General features: G+C 46.1%; 1 pseudogene; it reads left to right on the top strand.

Annotated features, from left to right (window-relative positions):
* On the top strand, positions 1-27,831 carry LOC123367577 (annotated as a pseudogene).
* Positions 27,832-27,923: the final 92 nt, after the last annotated feature.

The raw sequence follows: 27,923 nt of genomic DNA, 5'->3' as shown, positions 1-27,923 counted from the left end.
ATGTCAGAGTTCCTCATCAGCCTCCTCCCTCCTACCCCATAAAGAAAACTAGAGATATGGTTTAAGGGCAGAGTCCGGCAACAGGCAAAGCAAACTCCAACCATGGCTATGAACAGCCTTGTTAGGGAAATAGACAAAGTTCTTGATGCAGCTAAAGGGAAAAAATCTGAGGAGCTGCTGGTCACGTACAAGGGGGTGCTATACCCTAGTGGGCTGTGTTGTGCTGAGACCTTCCAAGCATTGGACGTCATGGAAGTTAGAAAAGATGATGTGTTCCTAGTTGCTTATCCTAAATGTGGTAAGTCTGGATTTTTTTGGTGCAAAATTAAAAGAAAAAGTACTTAGATGTCAAATATGTGTGATTATTTTCTAAGAATGCAGAAAATTCAAATGCTACATGCAGTAAATCCTCATTTGTCACAGGGAAGCACTGTGCTAGTGAGCTGTTTTTTCTCCTCTTCTATAATTTCAGATGTGTGTTTAATCTAGCCATGACAGACATGCTTCTGGCTGTAGTAAATTAAATACAAAGAATTGTGCAAGATTATGGAGATCTTAAATACACAACTGTCAGGGTATTCTAAACTCTTTTGATTCCTATAGCTGCTGTAATTCATCTTTTTTGTGCATATGTACTGCATTATGGTGAAGGTGAAGATGAAGAGATGGGGTCAGTCCACAGAATTCAGAGTCAGATCAGAATCTGAACTGCCCCAAAACTTTGTTAATAGCACACTAATGGCAGGCTTGGAGCTGTACACAGGTATAAGGAGGCATGGTCCCCACCACTAGTTTAGAACAGACACAGACAAGACAGTTCACACACAGGTCATGACGGATGGGATTTTCAGAAGCAATCAGCGCTAGCCTAATTCTGCTCCCATTGTAGTCACTGGGTGTAAAGATAGGCCAATGCTAAGCATTTTTGAAAATCCCCCTGTAAGAGATGGTATGAACTTGAGATGGGAATAGGATCCTACAAGGAAAGACATTATAGGAGATATGTTTTGAAGAGGGCTCTGAAGGAAGAAAGGAGTTTACTTGATGCAGGAGAAAAGAAAGATTCTTCTAAGCAAACTGAAAAGGAATCTGATTGACTAACAGGTGATCTCCATTCAAGTTATATAGGAAATTTAACCCTGAGTGTCTATAAAAAAAATAAATTATACTGTTGGCCTTGCAGTATGTAAGCAGGAATGAGAAAGCACTTAAATTATAACTCCATTTACTAAATAAACTATTCTTGGAGCTGAAAGTTTTTTCTGGCAGAACCATAGGCTGAGCAGTTGCAGAGACAGTTCATAGGCGATCCAGGTAAAATAAATTGAGAGATTTCCAATTTATTTATAGGGTTCTTATTCAGCCAAAATAACACAAATCAGGAATATCCATGGTCACATTCTCTTAATGTAGTTTAACAGTAAACTGTAAAGAAGCAGGAAAGGCCTCTCTGATACCTCCAGAGCGCACTGTCCTGGTGTTTGTTAGCAAAACCCAGTCTCCCCTTCTTGTGAAAATAAATCAGTCCTCTTCTTTTTTATGAGTGTGAGCTTAATTAGGCTCCTGATTGCCTTGGCTGTGGGGGAGACTCCCAGCTGGGATACCAAAACCGATAATGGGATTTAACCCTCAAGTTCCAACTCATTGTCCTGCTTGGCAGAATCTCCCCCCTCATACACCATTTTTGGGGGATGCAGGCCATTCATACCCTTATCAAAGTTGTTCTCAGCCCAAGGCTGCTGATTTTTTTTCAAAACACTTAGTAACAGGTTGGTGTCTGTTTGGCTCAGATCCACAAAGGAATGTAGATGCGCAAACTCCAGACTTAGGCACCAAAGTCCTAGTTTTAGGCATCACTCCAATTTACAAATCCCCAGTGATAACTAAATGTACTCACCACCTACATTTTTGCTGTAAAAGTCTCCTAGACACCTATGTTTCTTCCTCTTGGCAAATATACTGATGCCTACCTTAGACCTAAGCCCCACCACAATCTTTAAGCCAGAGGCAGATAGGCACTGTCCCAGCTATCTCATCTGTAGGGCCTGATCCAGTAGGTGTACTCAGAGGCAGACTAACTCTGCACAAAATGACTTTGGGGAGGAGGAGGGGGACAGATTATGTCTTCCTAAAATATATGTTCTAGGAATTATCTGGGGGATGTTTATGTCCTATGTTATACAGGAGGAGATCAGACTAGATAATCACAACGGTCCCTTCTGGACCCTTGGAATCTAGGAACCTTTAGCCTAGTGTTTAGATACTCACCTGGGATAGGAGAGATTCCCAGATGAATTTCCTCCTCTTCCTGATGAGCCGAAGGGACTTGAGCTGGGATCTCCCACCATTCATGATAATACCCTTGAGGGGATCACATGATCGTTGGACAAAGCCCTTCCTCTCCCAGTAATACTCTTTTTTGCCACAGATAGCTACTCCTGAGCACAGCTTGTGCTCTACTCTTCCCTGTCAACCAAAAGGAAGCATATGTGTAGTAGCTGAGCTGACTGGGGCAATAGAGAAAGAACAGGTGGCAGTTTGAGGATGTTGCAGGGAAACCTCTTAATCAGTTATCTTCACTTCTCTGTTCTTCAGTCTTGCAATGAAAATGCCCTCCTCCTTCCCCATGAAGGATAATTCTGTGTAGCAACAGGGTCTGAGCCGCAATTGGTGCATCTACACTGCAGTAAAAGACCCACTGCACCAAGTCTCAGAGCCCAAGTAAATTGATTCAGGCTTGCAGGTCTTGGGACACGGAGCTAAAAACAGCAGTATACTTAGGTGCCGACTTCCCCTCTTTCCGGAGGATGCTTGACCTCCCCACCTCCGTCTGCCCCCAGTCCCGCACCAACTCCGCCCCTTCCCCCGCACCCATTCCAACCCCTTCCCCAAATCCCTGCCCTGGCCCTGCCTCTTCCCTGCTTCCTTCCCTGAACACAACACGTTCCTGGCAGAATGTGCAGAACAGCGCCACAGCTGTTTGGCGGTGGCTGGGTGGGAAACACTGGGAGGTGGGCAAAGGAGCGGGGACGTGGCATGCTTAGGGGAGGAAGAGATGGGGCGGGGGGTGAGAGGGAAGCTTAGCTGCTGGTGAGTGCAGAGCACCCACTAATTTTTCCCCCTGGGTGCTCCAGCCTCGGAGCACCCATGAAGTCGGCGCCTATGGCAGTATAGATATTTGTGCTTGGGCTAGACCCAGGCTCTGAGACCTTCCCCCATTGTGGGGTTTCAGAACTCAGGCTCCCCTGAACCCAGACATTTTAGTTCCACGAGCCTTACTCAGTTGATCTAGGCTGTGAGATTCAGTTGACCCAGGCTATGGGTGCCATATACTTACACTGTGTTCACAAGCTGTACGTAGCAGAAGCAGCAGCTTTAAAGTGCTTACAAGGGTTGCCATTATATGCACATAGGCAATGTAAATAAAATACAGTTGTTCAGGGGATATGTAACTTAACTTATAATTGCCAAAGTACAGGATTTCGTTCTCACCCCCAATGTTGCATTAAAGAGACACACTCGATGTAAAAATCATACTTCTGTCTGAAAATTATGTACCTACAACTGTTACACGTTATATGGAACACCTACAAGTTATATGGAGGACTAGTATAATGACTCTTTAGAAAGTTATGCTAGATATTTAACAGGCTACAGTTCTGAAATTCCTACTTGGCTCCTTCTAACAGTTATTTTATGTTTCAGGAACAAATTGGGTTCAACACATTTTAAATGACTTGACATCTGCAGTTTTAAAGAATAAGGAGGAGGTGCCACCAACAGAACATATTCGAATGCTTGAATTTGGAGTTCCAGAAAAATTTCAGGTCAGTATGGACTAATTTTTAGCATATAGTATTTTTTTAAATGTCTATTTTACAGTATCTCCTATAAGTACAAAACACATTACAGATAGGCTATACACTTCCACATCAAGTAATTTGAAGTTAATTCTCTCAATTACTTTTTGTATGTGGGAATATATTATAAAATATTAAAACACAGGAAACAAATGTGATTTTGAAATGAAATTGACTTTTGTGTACTAAAAGAACATAAATTAATTTTAACTCTAATCTGGACCTCGTACTGCTGTATTAGAATTTCAAATGCTTAGTGTAAATTTTGAGTACAATATTTAAAAAATGTTTTGAAAAGAAAAGTTTAATGAAATCATTAGCTGATTATCTCTGATTTCTATCTATCCTAGTTTAAGGTGTGACTTTTCCAAGGTGAAGTTAAGCATATGCCTAAGTCTTTGCCGGATCAAGGGAATGTGTGACTCTAACAGTGTGTGTGTGTGTGTGTGTGTAATGTTATCACTGCAAACCATGAGTAGTAACACCTGATGGACTGTTATTTTTCTTTAGGTGGTTTTATAAGTAATGCACAAGATTGGGAGTCAGAGTTAGGAGATCTCTAATCACAGTTCTGTGTCTGGCTTCAGGCGAGACATTTAATCTCTCCTTTTCAGTTTCCTCATTTGTAAAACAGAGATATTATTTGTTTTTGTCACAGAGGTGCTGTGAGACTTAATTCATTAGCGTTTGAAAATATTTAAGAACCTCAGTTAAGACATAATATGGGCTGATAGCAACGGAGCAAAACCTGAGTAAAATCTGAGACAGTGTTGCAGGACTAAGGGTATGTCTACATTGGCAGAGTTACAGTGCCAGCAGTTTCAGTGCTCTCTGAGCAGCGCCGTAGGGGAACCGCTGTTGTGTGTTCACACTGTCAGCTGCCTGCGTAACAGCATGTTCACACTTGCGGCACTTGCAGCGGTATTTGGAGCGGTGCACTCCGGGCAGCTATCCCACAGAGCATCTCTTCCTCTTCTACCCCTAAGAGTTATGGGAAGGCGGAGGGGGTCGCGGGGAATCTTGGATTCTGTCCCAATGCATTGCTTTGCATCCCAGCAATCCCTGTGGTTCAGTCTGCATTTGGGACCATCTTTCAACTGTTTGTGTACTGCACGCTCTGCCTCTTCGGTCTGCAGGAATGGATCCCCCACTGTTGACCAATATGCTGCTTGCTCTCACTAACATGTCATGAGTGGCAGTGGAGTTATTCCTTAACCTACAAAGGCAAGAGGAGTGTGACATTGATCTCGCCACGTGTAGTTCACGGAGGTGCTGATCACAGTGGAATGTCACTTTTGGGCTCGAGAAACAAGCACTGAGTGGTGGGATCACATTGTCATGCATGTTTGGGATGACGAGCAGTGGCTGCAGAATTTTTGGATGAGGAAAGCCACATTCATGGGATTGTGTGAAGAGCTTGCCCCAGCCCTGCAGTGCAAGGACACGAGAATGATAGCTGCCCTGCCGCTGAAGAAGTGTACTGCGTAGGTCGGACTGTGCACTGTGTAAGTCGGCTATGCCAGACTGCTACCGATCAGTCGCTAACCAATTCGGAGTGGGAAAGTTGATGGTTGGATTCGTGTTGACGGAAGTGTGCAGGGCCATTAACCACATCCTGCTCTGAAAGACTGTGACTCTGGGAAACGTGCGTGACATTGTGGATGGCTTTGCACAAATGGACTTCCCTAACTGCGGAGGGGCAATAGATGGCATGTATATTCCAATTCTGGCACAAGACCACGTAGCCACCGAGTACATTAATCGTAAGGGGTATTTCTCTATGGTTCTTCAGGTGCTTGTGGATCACCATGAGCGTTTCACGGACATTAATGCAGGCTGGTCTGGAAAGGTGTATGATGCACACACCTTTCAGAACACTGGCCTGTTCAGGAAGCTGCAAGCAGGGACTTTCTTCCCAGACCAGAAGATCACCATAGGGCAAATCAAAATGTTCATTGTGATCCTGGGAGACCCCGCCTACCCCTTAATGCTGTGGCCTATGAATCCATACATGGGACACCTGGACAGCAGCAAGGAGCGATTCAACAACAGGCTGAGCAAGGGCAGAATGACTGTTGAGTGTGCTTTTGGCTATTTAAAGGCCCGCTGGCCCTGCTTATATGGGAGGCTGGACCTGGCTGATGACAATATTCCTGTGCTTATAGCTACATGCAGTATGCTCCATAATATTTGTGAAGGGAGGGGTGAAAGCTTCACTCAGGACTGGACCGCTGAGGCACAGTGCCTGAAGGCTGAATTTGAACAGCCAGAGACCAGGGCTATTAGAACGGCACAGCGCAGGGCCATAAGGATCAGGGATGTCTCGAGGCAGCAATTTGAAGCCGACAGCCACTAATATTTGTTGCTATGCTTGGGATTGCAGTGCTTGTAATGCTAGAAGGTGATTGTGATTGGTGCAGACACTGCACTATGAAGGTGTAAGAAAATTGCCTGTTGCTTTGCAGCGCTCACTTTGCTTTCAGTTAATGGAATGAAGATTGCTTTCAAACCAAAACAATTCTTTTATTAAAAAACAACCACCAGAGGGGAGAGACAAACAAAAAACCACATCAGCACTGTGGGGGATGGGGGGAGGGAGGGTCCCAGGAGGAGATGGGGTCCCGAGACGGTTAAAGATTTGTGTATGTTCAGGTATCGTATCCAGCCTTCTCCTTTGGAGTACAGTGCAGCAAATACTGTACTTCAGCAGGGCTAAACTGCAGAGGGACAGGTGTTGAGTGCAGTGGGTACTGGGAGTCTGGAGGTCTGGACTGTGACAGGGGAGGAGTGGAATGCAGCAGGTACAGACTGGAGCCAGGAGGTTGATAAGAGTGTGTTGGCAGTGTCTGGGGGTGTGCATAGGAAAGAGTTTTGTGACAGCAGCAGCAGGCATAGGCGGCAAGTTTGTATAATTTTTGGTGGGGCCCAAAATGGTGCCTCCGCCCCCCCGCTCCCGCCCTGTAAGCCGATATAAAATGAAGCTACAACGCCTCAGTGCCACAAGATTACAAGGGTCAATTAAAAGTGGAAAGTCAGAAGCAGCACTTGCCTACTTCAATATACAGTATTATATTTTGTTGCACCTGTTGTGATGAAGTGGGAATGTTCTTAATATTTTCTCTGAATACTGTGTGGGTGCCTCAGCTTCCTCTGCAAGGTGCCAACTGAAGGTGTTGGGGACAAAGATCAGGTGGCCTCCTTGTCCGGAATCGAGACACAAAGGCCAGAGGAGGGAGTGTCAGTTTGGAGCTGGCTGGAGAAATGGGGAGAGGCCCAGAACCTGGGTCTGGGCTCCCCACCCCCCAAGATGGACCTGACTGAGGGGTCCTGTTTTCTGTACCCACAAGCTCTGTTCTAGACTGTGATCCTGTCATCTAATAAACCTTCTGTTTTACAGTCTGGCTGTGAGTCACATCTGACTGTGGAGTTGGGGTGCAGGGATCTCTGGCTGCCCCAGGACCCCGCCTGGGCGGACTCACTGCGGAAAGCACACAGTGTGAAAGAGCATGCTGAATGCTCTGAGGTCAGACCCAGGAAGGTGTAAGCTTCTTGCCCTGGAGACAGTATGCTCAGAGAGGAGGCTCCCCCAGAGTCCTGACTGGCTTTGAAGGAGTGGTTCCAGAGCATCCCAGCATCCTCTTCCACACCATGCGCTTCCCAGAAGTCCGCACAGGCACTAACACTCCCTCCTCTGGCCTTTGTCAAGAAGGCTAACAGCATTTTGGGCTGTATAAGTAGGGGCACTGCCAGCAGATCGAGAGACATGATCATTCTCCTCTATTCAACATTGGTGAGGCTTCATCTAGAGTACTATGTCCAGTTTTGGGCCCCGCATTGCAAAGAAGGATGTGGAAAAATTGGAGAGTCCAGTGGAGGGCAACAAAAATGATTAGGGGGCTGGAGCACATGACTTCTGAGGAGAGGCTGAGGGAACTGGGATTGTTTTGCCTGCAGAAGAGAAGAATGAGGGTGGATTTGATAGCTGCTTTCAACTACCTGAAAGGGGGTTCCAAAGAGGATGGATCTAGACTGTTCTCAGTGGTAGCAGAGGACAGAACAAAGAGTAATGGTCTCAAGTTGCAGTGGGGGAGGTTTAGGTTGGATATTAAGAAAAACTTTTTCACTAAGAGGGTGGTGAAGCACTGGAATGGGTTACCTAGGGAGGTGGTGGAATCTCCTTCCTTAGATGTTTTTAAGGCCTGGCTTGACAAAGCCCTGGCTGGGATGATTTAGTTGGGAATTGGTCTTGCTTTGAGCAGGAGGTTGGACTAGATACCTCCTGAGGTCCCTTCAAACCCTGATATTCTATGATACTCTAAATTGACCACCAAATTTAAGTAGCGTGTTTTTCCCGTCAGGTGAGGACTCTGGGGCAGGGCTGGGGATAAGGAACTTGGGGTGCAGACAGGCTGCCCCAGGGCTAGGGCCAGAGAGGACTCCCCTCCACCCTCCCTGGCAGCAGCAAGCTCCAGGGGAGGGACCCCTCCTCTCCCCCCCAGTCACTGCACATGCTCCTAGGGTCCCTCTCAGGTCCAGAAAGCCCACTCGCCTCCCCTATGGTGGGTACCGGGCTGGGAGAGTTGCCATCACGTGTGGCCTCCCCTGCTGCCACCCCTCACCATAGCCTCACTGGGGATGGGGCTGCCCCTTGCCCAGCATGGTGCAGGAGTGGGGGGTGCAGGGTGGTGGCTGGGGAGGGGCACAGTATCACAAAATTCACCCAAGCCCCAGCTGCTCAGGTCTAGGAAGCTCCCCTCCCCAGTGGTGTAGCCAGGTTCTAACATCAGGGGGAGCGAACACGTAAAAAAAGGTGCCAGCCAACATATCCAATTACTAATCAGGTAGTAGGGTTTACAGTGCTATAACAAGAGATTATGCTATTACCATTATCCAGTCAGCTTGCACGCTACTATTTTGAATTAGTGATAATTCAGAGAGAGAGAGAAAGAAGAAAGCTGAATTTAGAGAACAATTATTAACCAGATTCCTGGTTATCCACCAGCCACTTTGCTCCAGCCCATGGCACAAAGCACCATAAACGCAGTAGAATCTGGCCAAGAGACTATTCTCCTCAAATTGGCATCAGCTACACTCCCCCTTCCCCCGCCCCCAGTCCCCACTATTCAGGATGTACTGAGTGAAAAGGTGGCGTTGCGGAAGCATTTAGCAGGTAATTGAAAACTCCTATAGAGCACTGTGCAGCCCCTGAGATCATTGCTGAGTTCTGAGCACTGGGGCCTTGTCTACACTACAAGACTATTTCGAATCAACTTAGTTCGAATTTGTGGATTCGACCTTATGAAGTCGAATTTGTGTATCCATACTAAATACACTAATTCGAATTTCTGAGTCCACATTCACGGGGCCAGCGTCGACTTTGGAAGCGGTGCACTGTGGGAAGCTATCCCACAGTTCCCGCAGTCCCCGCTGCCCATTGGAATGCTGGGTAGAGCTCACAATGCCTGCTGGGGGAAAAATGTGTCGAGGGTGGTTTTGGGTAACTGTCATCATTCAACCGTCACTCACAAACGCCCTCCCTCCCTGAAAGCGCCGGCGGGAAATCTGTTCGCGCACTTTTCTGGTCAGTGACAGCGCGGACGCCACAGCACTGCGAGCATGGAGCCCGCTGCGATCATCGCTGCACTTATGGCCGTTGTCAACTCCTCGCACCTTATCGTCCACCTCTGCAACAGTCAGCTGCTGAGAAATCGGGCGAGGAGGCTCCGGCAGCGCGGTGAGGAGAGTGGCGCAGACCTCTCAGAAAGCAGGGTACGCCGGGCAGTGGAGATCATGGTGGCAATGGGTCACGTTCATGGTGTGGAACGGAGATTCTGGGCCCGGGAAACAAGCACGGACTGGTGGGACCGCATAGTGCTGCAGGTCTGGGATGACAGAGTGGCTGCGAAACTTCAGGATGCGTAAGGGCACTTTCCTTGAACTGTGTGACTTGCTGTCCCCTGCCCTGAAGCGCCAGGACACCTGGATGCGAGCAGCCCTGAGTGTGCAGAAGCGAGTGGCCATAGCCCTCTGGAAACTTGCCACGCCAGACAGCTACCGGTCAGTAGCGAACCACTTTGGCGTGGGCAAATCTGCCGTGGGGGTTGCTGTGATGCAAGTAGCCCACGCAATCGTTGAGCAACTGCTCTCAAAGGTGGTGACCCTGGGAAACGTCCAGGTTGTCATAGAGGCTTCGCCGCGATGGGATTCCCAAACTGCGGTGGGGCTATAGATGGGACTCACATCCCTATCCTGGCACCGGCCCACCAGGCCAGCGATTACATTAACCGAAAGGGCTACTTTTCCATGGTGCTGCAAGGACTGGTGGACCATAGGGGACGTTTTACCAACATCAACGTCGGGTGGGCGGGCAAGGTTCATGACGCGCGTGTGTTCAGGAGCTCTGGTCTCTTTAGACTCCTCCAGGCAGGTACTTTCTTCCCGGACCACAAAATAACGGTTGGGGATGTGCAGATGCCTACAGTGATCCTCGGGGACCCAGCCTACCCGCTAATGCCCTGGCTCATGAAGCCCTATACAGGCGTCCTGGACAGAGAGAAGGAACTCTTCAACTACCGGCTGAGCAAGTGCAGAATGGTGGTGGAGTGTGCTTTCGGACGTCTCAAGGGGAGATGGCGGAGCTTACTCACTCGCTCGGACATCAGCGAAAAGAATATCCCCGTAGTTATTGCTGCATGCTGTGTGCTGCACAATCTGTGTGAGAGCAAGGGCGAGGCCTTTTTGTCCGGATGGGAGGTTGAGGCAAATCGCCTGGCTGCAGTTTACGCTCAGCCAGACACCCGTGCCGAGAGAATATCCCAGCGGGAAGCGCTCTGTATCCGGGAGGCTTTGAAAGCAAGTTTCCTCGGAGATCAGGGTAACCTATGACTCTCCACTTGCTTTCAAGAGAAACTTACCCTGGGCCTGTGTCAGTTTGTGTCGATTTGGATCTGCGGCTACATGCCGCGTTCTCCAAGTTTCCCCCACTTCCAAAGCACGTTTTTAAGCAAATTAATTGTTACACTCATTATTAATAAATCTTTCTTTTACTTTGCATTTCTGTTCTGGTGTTGAGACATGGACGCATACTGTGCTGGGCACGGTGTGCACTGACGTACAGACCGCTTCCTCCATAGAGGACTGACATCCTCCTGCTCCTACATAGGTCCCTGGGGTGGGGGACGGATGACAGTGGTTCTGCATGAAGGGGAGGGTTTGCAGGAAGGGGCGAGTGGTGCCTTCTTTGCATAGGGGTTTGGATGACGGCAGTGGGCTGCGGGTTTCTGCGTGGGAAGGGGTGATGGGTGTGGGAGAAGGGTGACTATCTGTCCGTGGATGAGGGCTCTTGTTGGGGCTCAGGGCAGCGGATAGGCTCGTGGATCCGTTGCAAGTGCATCGTAAGGGCAGCCTGCCTTCACAGTAATGGCGTGGCAGGCGCTAGGACCCTGGACAAGCATACACATTACGAAATGATCAGGGGCAGCATACACAACACAGAATGACCCTGGTGCCTACTGACTGCAGTGTGTGTGTGCCCCGCAGTTGATCCTTTCCCCAAGTCTGTACCCTGGTACTGTAGGCTATACCGTGCAAGTATGAAACCCCTGTCCACCCCATACACTGAAAAATCCTCTGACAGGAAAGACATGACGGAAACAGTGATTAACAGCAAACAGCTTTTATTAATCTAATAAACAGTGGGGGGATGAACCTTGGATTTGGGACTGGCTGAGCCTATAGGGGAAGCACTTCTACAAATTTCTAACGTGAGAAGTGCGGGGTACACGGCCGCTCTGCTCTGGTTCAGTGACAGTTCTCACGGCCTCTACCACCCCTCCGTCTTGTACTTTTGGGTGAGGGGGGGCCAGGACTTCTTGGCTGGGGAGGGCGATTGCAGAGACACTGTAGGGGGGCCCTGTCCTCCAGCCTGCGGTCCTGCAGGACATCAACAAGGCGACGAAGCGTGTCCGTTTGTTCCTTCATGAGACCAAGCAGCGTTTGGGTGGTCTGCTGGTCTTCCTGCCGCCACCTATCCTCACGTTCCATGAGTGTGCGATGCTGCTCACATAGGGTCTCCCTCCAGTGTTTCTGCTCTGCAGCCTCTGCTCGGGAGCAGGCCATCAGTTCAGCGAACATGTCGTCCCTAGTCTTCTTCTTTCGCCGTCTAATCATTGCCAGTCTCTGCGAGGGGGATGCCGGGGCAGTCCGGGAAGGAGCCGAAGCTGTGTGATGGGGAAAGTTAGTGATTTCCTTGTACAGATACATTTTGGCGAACAGTGAACACCGTCTAGTCAATTTCTATGAAGAAGACCGTACCGGACAACAAGTGTCACGTGGTCTCCAGAGAAGCACAACATTTTGGCCTACGCTCTGATTGGCTGCGCCATTGAACAGGAGAGCGGAGAAGTCGGGAGAGATAGCAGAATCCCTCTAGCAGAGAGTCCTGGTAAGCCTTACAGTACATTATGCTTATCAGTTAACGGATAGCTGTGCCGTCGTGCTAAAGGCAATCTGGAAATCAGATACTATGACCCTTTTGCAGCCACTCCCGACACTGCAGGGGAAAGATCAATGTATGCTTTTCCTGTGTGGCCTACAGCACGTGGCTGCTAAGCGCGGGGCTTTGTTATGCAAAGTATAAGTAAACCATTAAGAACAGTAACTATTCGCTAATTGCCCTAATTAGATGCAGCACTTCAGTAACGAGATTACCCTGAGGCGTGTCTCTCGAGTGCAGAAAGAAAGGATGTTAAGGGAAGCACTTCACCGACCGGGACCCTACGCGGCCATGCTGGTAGAGGCGATGGTTCCCCTGTATCTGAGGATGTCGTGGCGTGGAAGAGTGAGCTTCACCGGAGGACCAAATAAGGCACCTCTTCCTCGAAACCTCCTGCGGAGGGTATTTGAAGAACTGTTTGAAGCATTTGTGGAATTGTCCATGGAGGACTATTGTTCCATCCCAATCTGTGTAGACCTACTGTTCGTTTAGTTTCCCTTTAAAAACTTTTAGATATAGTATGTATAGATAGAATTTATATTTTTGGTATACATGTTTTCGAGCAAATAAATATTTTCTTGTTTATACGACTTACCGCCTGATCCTTCCCCTGACTCTGAGTCCGGGTTCACGGCCGGTGAGGGTTGGTAGGGGATCTCTGTGAGGGTGATGAAGAGATCCTGGCTGTCAGGGAAAGCGGCATTGTGTTCGCTGTCGCCTGCGCCTTCCTCCACGGACCCTTCGTCGTCTTGCCCATCGGCGAACATTGAGTAGGAACTGTCCTGGCTCACTATGCCATCCACTGAGTCCACGGTCACTGGTGGGACAGTGGTGGCAGACCCACCGAGAATGGCATGCAGTGCCTCGTAGAAGCGGCATGTCTGGGGCTGTGCTCCGGAGCGTCCGTTTGCCGCTCTGACTTTTTGATAACCTTGCCTCAGGTCCTTGACTTTCACGCGGCACTGCATCGCATCCCGGCTGTATCCTTTCTGTGTCATGGCTTGGGAGACCTTCTCGAAGGTCTTTGCATTACGCTTGTTGGAGCGCAGCTCCGACAGCACAGACTCCTCGCCCCACACAGCGATCAGATCCTGGACTTCCCGGTCTGTCCATGCTGGGGATCTCTTTCTATTCTTGCATTGGGCTGACTCCTCTGCTGGAGAGCTCTGCATCGTTGCAGGTGCCGCGGAGCTCGCCCCGATGTCAAAGCAAGAAATGAGATTCTAACTGTCCAGACAGGAAAAGGATTTCAAATTTTCCCGGGTCATTTCCTGTGTGGCTGCTCAGAACATCCAAGCTCGGACTGCTGTCCAGAGCGTCAACAGAGTGGTGCAGTGTGGGATAGCTCCCGGAGCTACTAAGTTCGATTTGCATCCACACCTAGCCTAATTCGAGCTAGCAAGTGCGAATTTAGCGTTACTCCACCTGTCGGGGTGGAGTACCAAATTCGAACTAAGGAGCCCCCTAGTTCAAATTAAATGGCTTCCTGGTGTGGACGGTTGAGCGATTAGTTCGAATTAACGCTGCTAAATTCGATTTAAGATCCTAGTGTAGACCAGGCCTGGGTCTGCAGCTAGTCAGCAGTGAGACTGAGGAGACACAACTGGCACCTTAAAGCACCTTTACCCCCACCCCCTTCACAAGCTGCACTAAGCACCGTTTCACAGCCCCAGGTGCAACACTGAGGGAGGGTAAGTGTGGGGGGGGCAATAACCCAAAGTCGCTCCTTTGCCTCCTGGCCTTGCTGATCCCTCAGCCCCCTCCGCTGAAGAGAGACCAGGAGAAAAAAACATCCCCTCCTCCCCTTTTCCTTCCCTCTCCATGAGCACCAGCTGAGCTTCAGAGCCCCCTTGCCTGCTGCATGGCTGCCTTGCTCTGCACGGGGCTGCTGCTCCTCAGTCCCCCGCCGCACTTGGGGGGGCTGCCCTGCGGCCCCTCCCGGCAGAGCCCACCCCGGCCAGCTCAGGGAATTGGGCAGCTGCGAGCGGATGGGCGCCGCCTCCTCCTCTCTCCCGGGGAGCCCGGCAACCAGCCGACCTGCCTGCAGCCCCCTGCAGGAGGGCGGTGCAGAGCCCAGAGCCAGCTGGCAGCCACATGCAAAACCCGGTCCGGACTCCAAGTCCGGAGCCCAGTGCTGGCTGCCTGGAAAGGTGCTGATTTTGGAAAATGTGCTCAAAAGGGAGCGGCTGCTTCCCCCCTTCAACCTCACTACGCTACTGGGTGGGCGGGGATGCTCCGGGGCTGGGGGTGGTGGTAGTGGCAGCCAGGGGCCGGTGCCTGCTCCAGGCAGGGCCAGGGGAGAAATCCAGCTCCAGTTATTGGTGGAGCACAGCCCCCAGCCCTGAATATTCCTGGGGCTGGGGCTCCTGGAGCCCATATAACCAAGCGCCTATGGCAGCAGGGGAGGGCGGGCGTGGAGCTGCTCGGTTTGCAGTGCTAGTAACGCCTAGAGTGTGTCTGCTTGACGCTCCATAAACTTTAAGACCTGCTTCGTGGCTTTGTTCTGGAGCTCCGTGTTCTCCTTTCAATCCCTCTTCTCGCTGTCCCTCCACTCCTTCAATTCTTGTTTTTCGGCTGCGGAGCGCATCATGACCTCACGCAGAAAGTCCTCTTCAGTTCTTCATGGCCACTTTCTAATTCTGCTCAGCTGTTCAGCTGGCGATAACAAGGAGGGAGGCTGGGCTTCCAAGGTCATATCTGTGAAGCCGAAATGCAACATTTTACAGAAGCAGTATTGTTTGCAACACAGAGACCACTGATTTAAAACACAGCCGCTATTCACATACCTGTCACTAACTGGCTGACCCCGGGCAAGCACACATGAGCCACAAGACCCCCACAATGGTGAGTAACTGCGGGGACAGAGGAAATCGGTGTTCAAGAACTGTACTGTACACTCGGCGTGTGGCCCTTGGTGAGAGCCAGCCCCGTAGGGTGCGGCCTTATAATCATTCTTGTCCCCACATTGTCCACAGGCTGTGTTCATTGTGGAAGATATCTCACTGCTGAGAGTGAGCAGGGAATCAAGGGAGGGTCTTCTCCAAGACTGTGGCTTCTGCCCTGGCTCTTATGTGGCTTGCCTGTGTGCAGCAATAGTCCCCCCCCCCCCGCCCCTGCAGGATGGCAGAGTGGTATGGGAAAGTTACCCTTAATGGGGCAAGAAATAAAAGCAGCTCTGCCAAAGAACCTGCAGCAGCAGATTGCCCAGTATTTCCATGAGAGTTTCCTGGAGATCTGAGGCAGATTCCTGTGAAGTAAGGGAGTCAATCAACACCTGTTCTGCCACTCAGACTAGGCATGTGATGGTACGTGCATCATACAGACACAAGCCTGCTTTCTGCAACCTTCCTGCCCCCAGCAACTCACTTCAGCGATTCCAAAAATCAAAGCCACTTACCAGGGGCCTCTTTTCTTGTTTGAGCTTTGCCAAGATCCAACAGCTGAGACTGGCTAGCCTCCTCCAGGGTAGAGAAGAGCCCCAGGCTGCATGCATCTCTGACCTCTGAGTCATCCTCTGCCTCTGGGTCCCCCTCCCCATCCACATCCTTGTCCAAGATTTCCTCCTCCTGGCTCAGTCCACTCTTGACTGGCACACGAGCCACTGAAATATCCACAGTGGCTTTCGCAGTGGAGATGGGGTCACCACCGAGTATCGCATCCAGCACTTTGTAGAACTGGTAGCTTGTGGGTGCAGCACCAAAGCGGCAGTTTGCCTCCTACGTCTTGTGGTAGCCGTTCCGCAGCTCCTTCACTTTGACGCTGCTCTGCAGTGTGTCCCGTCTTGGCTCCTTTCTGTCATGCATTGTGAAATCTGTCCATAGGTATCATAATTCCTGTGGCTGGAGCGCAGCTGGGACTGGACAGCCTCCTCTCCCCAAATGCTGATGAGGTCCAGCAGCTCAGCGTTGCTCCAAGAGAGGAATCGCCTGGTGCGTGGAGCAGGTGTGATCACCTGGAAAGATGCACTGAGACCACTGCATGCATCACCGAGCAAATCCCAAGGAATTTAAGGGGTGGGGATGACGATTAGTTACCTGAGGGCAGGGCAGTAGAGTTCAAACCGATGACCAGAGAGGTGAGAACAGGCATTGTGGGACACCTCCCGGAGGCCAGTTGCAGCGCTGTAATCGACCAGAGTGTCTACACTGGCACTGCAGCACTGTACCCCCAGTGCAGAAAGCTGTACGCCTCTCGTTGGGCTGTTTTTGTTTTTTTTTACAGCGCTGCAACTGCACAGTTTCTGTGCACTAAGTGGCTTGGCAGTGTGTACACCTCGGGAGTTACACTGCAGAAAGCTGCTTTACTGCGCAGAAACTTGCCTGTGTAGACAAGGCCTAAGGGAAAATCCCTAAACAGGAGGAGCTGGTGCACAACAGGAAAGCAGTGGCTACTATAGGATACAAGGGAGTAGCCAATATAGCTTGTTGTTTTCCAGTTTACTACATGAGAAAATTCACTGCTCATGTTTATCTCTGCCATGATCTACCCTGGCACTCTTGTCTACAGTGCAGAGGGTGTGGAGTCCTTCTGTGTTTGTGCCTGTGTTTTCTGCAGTGGCAGCCACTAGTGCATGCTCTTTTTCTTTTGCTTTAGGCCTAAATATTGCCACATAAAATGGCACAAAGGCTAGGCCTTTATTTTAATAATAATGAAATAACAGCAAGAACAATGCAAGCAGCTTTCTTTATTTAACTCTCTGGCCTCCCTATGCTACCTGCATTGGGATGGTTTTGAAATCTGATAAAAGTGATAGTTTTGCAGAAATTAGGCTTTAATAACAATGTCATCTAGATGACATCATGAAGGACAAGAAGAACCAAGAAGAAAGACTACAATTTAACAATTACCAATAAAAATTCTTTCCATGCAAAATAGATGTTTAGAGCAAATGTATACATATTGTAAATTGTCAACGTATTTGAAGTAGAAATGTTGTGGTTCCTTTTTTTTACATGTACTTTTTGTTTTGATTTAGAAAATAAAAAGTTTTCCTTCACCACGTCTTTTTACCACACATCTCCATTATGATAATATTCCCAAGGCTGTTTTTGGGACTAAAGCAAAGGTAAGTGAGCATTTCAATAATGTTTGATATTATCCACTTTCTAAGCAACTCCCAGTTTTCCCTTTGCAGAAGTTCTCTATAGGATTGCCTGGAAAACAGGAACTCCATTTCATAAAAAAATTCAAGGTTTCAGCATTTGGTCTTGTTCAGCATTGGGATGTAACCAAGAACTTTTGAATTTTTTTGTGAAAAACCAGAGAGAGAAAGAGCAAGGACTTGAACCTGGGTCTCTGATGTTCCAGGTTAATGCTCTAACTCAGGGGTCCCCATCGCGGTGCCCGCGGGGGCATCTAAATGTGCCCGCATCCTAGCTGGCAGTGGAACATCCGCCGAAATGCCGCCGAATTTCAGCAGCATTTCAGCGGTGACGCTGAAATGCCACAGAAATTCAGCGGCATTTCGGCGGATGCTCCACCACCGCCACAGTCCTTTGTCTGGTGCCCTCCAGACGAAAAGGTTGGGGACCACTGCTCTAACTGTTGGGATTTTGGCTATTCTGGGATGTGTGTGTGTATGCCTCTTTCTCCCTCCCTCTTTCTCTGCCATTTTAACCAGAAATTAATAAGTTAGTGGGAAAACTTTTGGCCAGTCAGCATTTTCTGGTGAAAAAACATTTAACTGAAAAATTCCCGACCAACTCTAGTTCTCTGCTTGGCTTTTTCAGATCCCACAATCTGACATCTTTCACTATAACAGTGGAATTCAGTTTTTACTGATTGTTGTTTGTAATTCACACAAAGAGGTCGAATCTTAGATCCCAGCCCTGCAAGGTGATCTGTATGGGATAGCCCTTATTACTCCATGGAGGCTTCTCTCCCCCGCCCCCCACAAAGCACAGGGGCTCCAAGCAGGTGTAAGATCTTCCCACGCAAATCAGTTTGCAGGATTGGGGCCTCACTTTCCAAATTTCAGTTCCTGTAAGAGCTGATATGTTTTTAATCCAGGACCCTTGAGATCAAAGGTTACCTTAAAATAAAAAAGACTCATTTGCCTTTGCTGTTTTAAAAGGTACTGGTGGTATTTCGAAATCCAAAAGATGCAGCTGTATCCTATTACCACTTCTACAACAAAAATCCTGGGCTTCCAAATGTCAGCTCCTGGGATGAGTTCTTTCAGAAGTTCATGAGTGGAGAAGGTACAGTTATTAGATTTTTATAAAATGCCACTGAGAAACATTACAAACACTCTAGTACAATGTTCTCAACTCTTCTTTGGTCAGCAGTCAAGAAAGGAAATCTGGGATAATCATATTAAAATTAATCTGAGATGGATTCAAATTAAAGATCTGGGTTGGGGAGGCCGGGACCTGGTGCTGAGGAGTTGAAGGTGCTTCTTTCTTCTTCAACCCTGAGCAATGTTCAGCACTGGGAGTATTGCTGTGGAGACATTCAAATGGTCAGGTTGGGGCAGTATGCAGGAATTCTACGTCATCCCTAGCACACACAAGGTAAACTGTAGCTTTCCTTTTCTTTCTGCATTTCTTGTGATTTTTGCATCTTAACAACTGGATTTATGAGTGAGCCTCTCCCCCTTTGTTCTCAGCTCCTTTTTTCTCTTGCTTTCATTTGCATCTCAGAGCAGGGGTACACATTTTAGATCAACTCAAAATAAAGGTTTGGGGTAAAAATTTTAAAAGTATAGTGACTTAGGAGTCTAACCCTCATTTACTTTCAGTGAGACTTAATCACCTAATGGCCATATTTTTAAAGGCATATAAGTGCCTAAAGATGTAGCTAGATGCCTAGTGAGATTTCTAAAAGCACCTAAGTACCTAATTCCTATAGACTTCAAGCACTTTTGAAGGCACATTCCACCAGGCACCTATCAATCACTTTTGAAAATGGGATTTAGGTTTTCTAAGTCTTAGGCTCTTTTGAAAATTTGGCCATTTATTTATTATTGAGTAGAGGTTTGAGCTACAACTGAACTAGATCAACCCCTTTCTGTAAACTGAAGAACCATGTATTTCAAGTGAAGTTCTCGTGTAAAGGGGAAAAAGAGACTGTAAAAATGGCATAGTGGATTTTGTGCACATCTCTTTATTACTTCCAGATCAGAAGTGCTAGGCTTCTAAATCAATAACGTTTTATGTAACTGCCAGCTCCTCAAATTCCATCTGGGATTTGTGAATCAAGTTGGGCTTTTTCCTTCTTCAACACCGCCGCCAGCGATAAGGACTCTGCAGGCCAAACTATATACTCTTAATAACATCTGTACAACCCCACCGGCCTGTCATTCCAATTTGGCAAACTATTTTCATGATGATGATGATGCTCAAGATGGAATAGATTCTAGCTTGTACTCTCCTAACTGTGCTGATGTGGCAGAGTTAAAAGGAGTGAAAAGCATTAAAGATGCTTTTTATTTCCTAAAGTAAGCAGAGAGGGCACTGTATACACTCAGGGAAACAAGACCTGTTTAGTAAGAGGGTGCCTTGTTTTACATACTCATTTTGCAGAGAACTGCATTTTAGCAAAATATTGAGCCAACCCCTGTGTCATACTAGCTGCTCAGACACTGAGGTGCATTTCAGGGATTTTGAGAAGCTGCTGACAGTACAATACAATGTCTATGTACAATATAAGCAAAGTCTCTTTATTTCACCCCTTTTTGTGCAGTTCTGTCATGAAAGAGGCCAAAAATCAGCTGGATCTGGCCAGCTGAGAAATCCCCTGATGTAGGAGAGCTCTCCATGGACGCAAAGCTGGCATACTTGATTCTTGTACTATTCTGCCGCTATAACCAGCACAGGGGGCGGGTCAAGAGACTAACCTTAATTGATGAATAGTTCCTTGGGGACCTTGCCACTTACCATAGGTTAGAGTAGCCTCTAGGCTGCTTGAAGTTACCTTGGAGCCAGGTCTGAGCTGGGCAGGGAATCAGGGAACCATAACCATAAGCTGCCTGACAGCCCCTGCAGCAAAAGGAGGAAATTTAATACAGCAAAGAATCTGTGCCATATTCTAGTAAACAATTATTGGAAAATAAAGTATACTTGTAGAAACTAATTGTTAATATTTTGTAAGGGCCTACCCCTGCAAACACTTAGGCATATGAGTAAAATTTACTCACGTTAATAATCTCACTAAAGTAAAGAAAATTATTCATATGGTGAATGTTTGCAGGACTTAAATCTGTGTTGTTGGGGTTATTTTTTAACTTCACCATTTCATAAGTGCAATGTTATGTGATAGATTGAATATACAGACATGGCTGTGTTACTGATTACTACAAAATGTATTCAAGAATTAATTTATTGTAAACAGATTTTTTTTTTTTAAAACATCATGTAGAAACTGTATAGCTTGATTATGAAAAAATAGTTGGAAGAAGAAAGTGAAAAGTCAAGTCTGGAGTGAATGACTTCCAAAATAATATCTGTCAAAAACAAAAAAACAAAAACTAAAGTACAGAGAAGAACTACAAACAGAACTGAAGGATTAGAAGATCTAAGCTCTCCGGGACTTTATATTGAAGTTAGCCTGGACATTTCATCTTGGGGCCATTTAAATATACTTTAAATCAGGGTTCTCAAAGTCCCAGCCCACAGGCCATCTGCGGCCCGAGAACTTCCCCAGTGCGGCCTGCTGGGCTCCAGCAGTTTTGGAGCCAGGTCTCTCCCTTGGCCCACCCTGCTGTCCCTGGGCGCTCCTCCCACCACGTGTCCCCCGAATGCTTTAGAATGGCCTGGGGCCCTGCCCACCACCAGCAGTGCAGCGGAGCTGAGTGGCTTCCTGAGCTCTCTCCACATGGCTGCCAGCCCCTCCCTGTGGCCCCGGGGCGGGACTGTGCCGCTGCCCCTGCAGCCAATGGGAAGCTGCGGGGGTGGTGCCTGGGGGCAGCAGCGTGCGGAGGCCTCCCGCCCCGCCTTGGAGCCCCAGCTAAGTGCTGCACCCCCCGACCCCGTCCCAGAGCCTGCACCTCCACCCCCTCCCCACACCCCCTCTCACCCCCAAACTCTCTCCCAGAGCCTGCACTAGGGTGACCAGACAGCAAATGTGAAAAATCGGGATGGGGGTGGGGGGTAATAGGAGCCTATATAAGAAAAAGACCCAAAAATCGGGACTGTCCCTATAAAATCAGGACATCTGGTCACCCTAGCCTGCACCCCTTCCCCACACCCCCCAGGCCCCAAACTCCCTCCCAGAGCCTGCACTCCAATCCGCTACCACAGACCTCCTCCCCCACCCAAACTCCCTCCCAGAGCCGTAGGTAGGTGGGTGGAGTTGGGGTGGGCGGGTTCTGGGCGGCATGAGTGACATTATTGGCCCGCTGGGAGGATTTGAGCACTGGAACTGACCCTAAGGTAAATTGAGTTTGAGACCTCTGCTTTAAATTATCTTCTGTTTTTTGACCTGTTTTAAATTCATTTTAGTCTGCTGGAGCTCATATTTTGACCATGCTCTTGCCTGGAACGAACACATGGATGAAGAGAATATCATGATCATCACATATGAAGAAATGAAAGAGGTAAATTTGTGTAGAAATTTAAAAATGGAAAAGACTTATTAGGTCATGTACTCAGTTCTGATACAGAATTGCTCCCTTCAGTATATTCTCAAGCATCTTGTCCCATCCAGTTTTCATTTTGTCCCAGGCAAAACCTTATTGTGCAAAGACCAGGTATATGATGTTGCAGCCTCTTTTCCCACTGGCTACTAGCCCTTCTACTTGCAGCCCAATTCCCTTCTCAAGCACGAAAGTCTTGATCCTGCAACATTAAGCACATGCATGAGAATGGTCCCATTGACTTCAGTGAGACTGTTCACATGCTTAAAGTTAAGCATGTCCATGTTTGCAATTTAAGAATCTTAAACAGTAAATTAAATAATGCCAGTGCTTATATAGAACAATACTAATTGATGCAGCTAGATAAATGTTATCAGTAGTAATTAATACTAAAACAAAGAGATCCATGCAGAAGATTGAGAGCATTCACTTAACACATTGCCATTTGGGCAAGGGAGGCACGTTCCAAAATCTTATCAAAAGTAACCACCATTCCTGCAACCTCCTGCTGCTGAACTTAATATAGTCCTCTAATGTTCTGCCCTTTGTATGGATGAGAATATTATCAACTACATTCATTTGACAAGATAGAGGGAAAATGTCTGACATGTTTGCTTTAACTCAGACATAACTCTATCACGTTCTTGTTTTTCAGAACTTACTTGGAGGAGTGAAACAAATAGCTGAATTTTTGGGGTTCTCTCTGCCTGAGGAGAAGATTCAGTCTGTTGCAGAGAATGCCACATTCGAATCAATGAGCAATAAATCCCAAGAAACACATGGCAAATTTGGTCCCATCATTTTCAGAAAAGGTACATTTATACAGAGTGATGATAATCACAGAGTTTAGAGCAGGTATCCAAATTGGTCATGGGAGCTAATTAACATTTAAAAGGCTTGATAAGATACATGACTGTTGTGACCTTTTCAGGAGCTCCCAGAGCAGAATTAACGTGTTTAATTCATAGCTGATGATGAATTTTCTTCTCTTGAAAGTGGATATCCCTAGCTAGATGATCACTCAGACACTGAATGCTGTTCTTTCAAAATATTAGCTCTATGGAAAATCCCTTGGTTGTAAAAGGTGCATGCATCTATACCTGCAAAATGTAATGCAAAGAGTTTTCTTTAACCTACAATTTTCAGAACACCATCCACATTCATAGAGATTTCAAGTCTCATATTGATTTGAAATGTGGCAATAAGTTCAGTCATTCCAACTGTTTGTGTCAGCATTTCATTGTTATCTACCTCTACCTGACATGTAATCTTATACTTCCAGGAATAGTTATTAGTTTATTTCATTGTTCTTTTGCAGGTACTGTTGGAGATTGGAAGAATCAGTTCACTGAGGCTCAAAGCCAAGAAATGGATGCCAAATTTGAAGAATGTTTAGCAGGAACAAAACTGGGAGCCAGGCTAAAATATGATAAATACTGCAAATACTAAATCTTTGAATATCAGAATGACATTAGCATTTACTCAGAAACATCATCTATTTTACTACCTTTTGTTTGAGAATGCAGAGATTAAAATAATTAGACTTTCACACAAGGATTTGCACAAAAAAACCCAAAAAACAACCAGGAGAGAGCTCTTCTGCTGCCAAAAATTTCAACCCCAACAAGCGGCAGCAGCTTTGTTGGTAGGAGAGCGCTCCTTCCGACAAAGCGCTGTTCACACCGGCACTTTTCATTGGTAAAACTTTTTCATTCGGGGGTGCGTGTGTTTTAACACCCCTGAACAGCAAAAGTTTTACCAACGAAGTTCCAGTGTAGACACAGCTAAGATATATACCTTATGCTTCTGCCTTGAGGCAGCTTGATGACATTTGCCAAACCACCATAGTCATCTGTGTTTAACTGAGTCCACAGTCTGTTGACTCGTGCCGTACAATACTTACTTTGGAGAGATTGTGTAACCAATGAGTTTCCAAAATTCTTCTCAAACAAAGCTGGTGAAATGCATTCATCTTTCTGTTTGTGTATTCCAACATCTGCCGCATTTCTGACACGTACAGTAGTGTCGGAAGGATAATAGCATTGTACAATCTCATTTCAGTGTGTAGATGTATCTTCTTACTTTTCCAGGTCTTTGATAAATGAGAAAATTATTCACTTGCTTTGCCAATTCTTTCCTTCACTTCTTTAGTAAGCTAGCCATTAGAAGATATTGTACTTCCAAGATAAACAGTCATCAACTCTTCTGTATTTTTCCCCATCAATTACACATCTGCCATTGTTGACAGTATTCTCTCCTATCTACATAATCTTAGACTTCTGCATACAGATACCAAGTCCCACTTAGGCAGCTTCTGCTTTTATGCTCATAACAAATCTTTTCATTCCATCCATGCTGGTATCCAGTATGACTGTCATCTGTTAAATCTAGGTTCTCCAGCTTATCTCTTGCTCAAAGAACAGCAATATCCTCAGCAACAACCATCACTCTTCTCATCACAAAAAGGAAGTTCAGAAGAGAAGTGGGGATAGTATGCAACCTTGCATTACATCAATAATAATCTTAAACCATTTCATTTCTTTGCTAATTTGATAAAAACTTTGTAGGCCAAGTCTGCAGACAGCACCAGGACAGACAGTAATCTATTCTGAAATGTCTCCGGATCTTCCAAAGGGCTTCTCTGTGGACACTATCAAATCCTTTAATAAAATCAATGCAATTTAAAACTGCTTTCTGCTGGTATTCTAAGCCTTTCTCAATAAGTCTTCTCAAGGTGAAAAATCTGATTTGAACATAACTCCTTATTGAAATCTAGCCTGTTCTTCCCTGAATACTTTTTCAACAACCATTTCATCCTATTCAAAATGATAATGCAAAACACTTTTTCAGGTACAGATAGGAGTGTCGCTCTTCTCCAGTTATCACAAATAAACTGGTTCCACTTTTCAGGGATTATACAGATAATGCCTCTTCGCCAATCTTTAGAATAGATCTACTTTTCCCAAACCATTCTGTACAACCTTCACATGTAATTCAAATCACTTTCTTTTCAGCTTTTAACATTTCAGCATCTGTTTTATTATAGCTTGGTGCTTTACCACTCTTCAGTTGGTTTATGGCCTCAGTTATTTCTTCAAAGATGATTACTTCTAGCGATATAGGTAAATCCACTATTTCTTCACATCTATCAGTGTACGTTTGTGGTTCTGGCTGGCTGAACACAAATTAGAAATGTTCCATCCACCATGCTCCTTGTCATTCTTCTGTGGTTTAAAATCCTACCATCTCATGTCTTCACAATGCCACAACTGTTTGAGAACTGTGATGTCAGTCATTTAGATACTAGAAAAAGTTTTCTGTACACCTTCTTAGCTTGTCTTGCTTGTCTTTGACCACATATTTTTGTTGTAGAACAACTCTTTTTCTATTGTCTTGTTCCTGCTGAATTCTCTTCTTTAATTCTTTCCTCTCTCCAACAAGTCTCCATGTATTTAATTGGAGCCCCTTTGCTTTCTTAGGCCTTCTCATTCCCACTGTAATCCTGGCTGCATCCACATGCACTTCTTTGAAAAGCTGCCATTGTTCTTCTGTCATTGGTCAGTGTATGTAACTCTTCGAATCTATTGTTCATCTGCAGCTTGAAATGCACCTTTACTGCTGGATGTGCTAACTTTCTAGTATCATACATACCCTCTGCCTTGCCTGGTGCTGCCTTCTTTATTTTTATTTGGATCATCACAATAACAAGATGGCAGTCACTTCCAACATCAGCACTCTTATACTGTTGGAAGCTAGGGTGTGATCTTTTCCAGCTCCAATTAATGGCAACATAGTCTAGCTGAGGGGAAGTTGATTATTTTTTGTCAAGGTATAATCAAGATCCAGACTCTAGAGAAGATAATAAAAATAATAATAATAAGTAAATAAAAAGATAGCAGGGTTTGTTCAAAAGCATCCGGTGGTCCAGATTTGGCCTGCGGTCCACCTGTTGACTACCCCAGTCTAGCTATTTCTGGGTGAAGCCATCATTTGATCTCCATGTCAGTTTTGACTTTTCTTTGTAGCAACATTATTTCCACACATCTATATGGGTGCATGAGGTATTTGGCTGAATATGTAGAACACATGAATGGTATGCTAGAGTGCCTATGACTATTTCAATTTATTTTTTTTCATAATCTGTTATTAATTCAGGTTGATTCCTGCTCCAGATCCAAATTTTCTGAAAGTCCAAGGTTCTTGAGCATCCTTGAGGTCTTGCTTTGGACTCATGTCTCATCTTCAGTCGTTAATTTGGTCATCTGTATATCCTATATTCTTTGAGGCCTTGTATGAAATTTTTGTAGAGTCCATTGATTTGATGATAAATCATCCTGGCAGAAGGTTAACAGGAGAATGCATCAAGGGGTTTTGTACTAGATCCAGTGGTGTTTAATATAATTATTAATGATCAGGAAAGATGAGTGAGTAATGAGGTAGTTAATTTGCAGATTGAACTAAGTTATTGATGTTAATGAAGACCAAAGAGGACCGTGAGGAATTTCAGAGACATTTAAACATGCTAGGTGAGGGGGAAAATGAAGTTTAATATTGATAAATGCAAAGTAATGCCCACTGGAGGGAAAAATTTAAACTAGTCACACACATTACAAAGTTCTTAATTGCATTAATGCAGGATAGGGACCTGGGTGTCATTCTAGACTGCTCAATGAAGACCGCTGCTGAATGTGCAGGAGTTTTTATTTAAAAAAAAAAGGCAAATATGAGGATATGTATGCAATGAAATATTATAATGCCCTTATATAAATCAGTTGTGCAGCCTCATCTAGAATATTATGTGCAATACTGGTCGCCCTGTCTCAAAAAAACATATTGCGGAATTAGAAGGGATTCAGAGAAGAGTGCAAATGATGATTAAGGACGTGGAAAATCTTATCTGAAGAGATTGGAAAGGTTGCGATTGTTTACCTCAGGAAGGAGTATATCAAATAATGAATAGCCTAAAGATAGGAGACCTGGACCTTCTCTTCAAGCTGTCCTGCCATGCATGGCTCAAGAGTGTGAATACCACCCTCTGGGCAGACTGTTAAGAACCAGGGCACAAACCCCAAATTGGTTGGGAGTTTTATACTTAAATTTCTCAAACCAATTATCAAGTATACACTCCTCAGGCATTATAACAGCCTTAACATGGAGTCACAGACAGGATGCCAATCTATGTTGCAATCCAGGTAAGCTTATATTTGTGATAGATGGTCCCTTACACCAAAGATCACAGCAATATTCATACATGCATCCAATGAAGTGGGCTGTAGCCCACGAAAGCTCATGCTCAAATAAATTTGTTAGTCTCTAAGGTGCCACACGTACTCCTGTTCTTTTTGTGGATACAGACTAACACAGCTGATACTCTGAAACCTAGCAATATTCATGTTACTCCCAGTCCCAAAGGACCAGTCACTTACCCCAGATCAATTGCACCTTAGATCTTACACCGAAGACAAAGCTTGTAGTCAGTGCTATAGTAAACTATCTCAAGATTTATTATATAAGAAAAGGAAATGAGTTATTTACAAGGTTAAAGCAGGTAAACTGATTGTAACTCATTTGTGTGTATAATCTTAAATTCCAATAAGTAACAGAAGCGTCTAGAATAAGCAAGCTCTGTGGGTATATCTACCCTAGAATAGAAGACCCAGGCCATGATCACAGCAGGCTTCGGACAGCTGACTGGGGCTTGGGCTGCAGGATTAAAATTGCTGTGTAGACGATCAGGCTTGGGGTAGAGCCAGAGTTCTGGGACCCTACCCCATCATAGAATTATTGTATTATAAACACAAATGCTTAATTATTACCTTACAATATGGACTACAGATGTTATACATTAGATTAATGAATGCGGCAATTTACCACTGTTCAATAAAGTCTAAACACTATGCACATTTTTATAACTCTAATATGTATTTTAACAATACTAACACAAAGGCAAACCAGAGCAATTCTGGCTATGTTCTGATCAGTATCCAAGTGAGGC

This window comes from Mauremys mutica, chromosome 3 (assembly GCF_020497125.1).
Source record: "Mauremys mutica isolate MM-2020 ecotype Southern chromosome 3, ASM2049712v1, whole genome shotgun sequence".
NCBI lineage: Eukaryota > Metazoa > Chordata > Testudines > Geoemydidae > Mauremys > Mauremys mutica.
The sequence above is the reverse complement of the archived record's forward strand: the minus strand, read 5'-3'. Positions and strand labels throughout refer to the sequence as shown.